The following is a 1,490-nucleotide window of genomic DNA, read 5'->3' on the forward strand; positions in this document are numbered from 1 at the left end:
ACCAGGAAATAAATAATATAAAATATTTATTTCATGGTTAATTTCTATTTTATTATTTTATTTTTTTTGTATTCAATGATAGAAAAAATTTGGCAATATCGTTAAAGTTCTAAAAGTTCATTTCTGTTCCACCTACACATACCACCATACATCTAGTTAATAGGTAACCAATTTTATCTTATTGAATCAAACTTTGTATGTACATGTTTTATTTTTAAAAAATTCTACTTTAAAACCATAAAATTAGTTGATTCTTATACATCAATAGAAAACAGCACTAATTAAAAAAAATTTAAATTAAGTGAAAACTTCATAATTCTTAGAACCTGAATTTCAGGAATATTATAAAAAATGTGATTAAAACCAGATATTTAGAGATGTATTTATTTTTATATTTTAAAAAATGTCTACTTTAAAACCATAATATCAGTAGATTTTCATGTAGTAAAAAAAAAAAAATCACTACTAATTATTAGGTAAATAAAAAGATAACAAAAAACAAAATTAATTTATATATAATCTTTTCACTTATCTTAAGACTGGTAATTATTGTTTAAATAAAATTAATTTTGTCCAAATCAAAGTCTCAAAAAATTCTTTATTTCCTCAAAAGTCCAACGTTTCGGGAAATTTGGCCATCGTCAAGGACAATCTTAAATACCAATTTATACTCACATAAAATATTTAAAAAACTATTTGCAGACTATTCTGCCTAACCAGTTTCAGTTAGAATTGCCCAATTACGTCACATTTTTATTAATGGTAAACTTTTAATTTTAATCAATTTAACACCATTGATACATATTGTTATGATAGCAAGGTGTAACAGTGTTAAATTAAAAAGTATAATTTGGCATTAATATTAAAAAGTTTAATAACGAGTTGCAGGCCTACCTTCTACGCCATAACCCCTGATGAAGACCTGAAACTCAGGTCGAAACGTCGGCATAAAATAAATAAATATGGTTTTGTTTATTTATGTTGTTCTTTGCTGACCGCCCCCCCCCCCCCCCCCCCCGCAAACTTCTCCAATCATTAATGTACGGTCAACTATCTACACCTCATTAAAAAGTTTAATATTAATGAAAAAGTGACATAATAGGGTAATTTTAACTGAAACTAGTGACCTGGGCAGAAAAGTCTGCAAATAGTTTTTATAAATATTTTATGTGAGTGTAAATAGGTATTTAAGGTTGTCCTTAAGAATGGCCAAATTTGCCGAAACGTTGGACTTTTGGAGGAAATAAAGAATGTTTTATGACTTTAATTTGGATTCAATTGATTTTATTTCAAAAAATATAAAATTAAGTGAAAACTTAATAATTTTTTAAACATGAATTTTAAAAATAATAATAATAAAAAAGGATCCAAACCAGATATATAGGGATTTAGTGATATATTTACTTTTAATTTTCAAAAATCACTACCAATTACTTTTGGCTGGAACTAAACCATCTCCATCATATTAAGAAAAATATGGTCAATCATTT

General features: G+C 25.8%; 1 protein-coding gene across 2 annotated transcripts in view; it reads left to right on the plus strand.

Annotated features, from left to right (window-relative positions):
• The window catches only part of Chsy (Chondroitin sulfate synthase), a 149,294-nt gene that overhangs the window by 139,012 nt on the left and 8,792 nt on the right, over positions 1-1,490 (plus strand). The window lies entirely within an intron of this gene.

This window comes from Halyomorpha halys, unplaced genomic scaffold (genome assembly GCF_000696795.3).
Source record: "Halyomorpha halys isolate HHAL.00 unplaced genomic scaffold, Hhal_1.1 Scaffold164.1, whole genome shotgun sequence".
Classification (NCBI taxonomy): domain Eukaryota; kingdom Metazoa; phylum Arthropoda; class Insecta; order Hemiptera; family Pentatomidae; genus Halyomorpha; species Halyomorpha halys.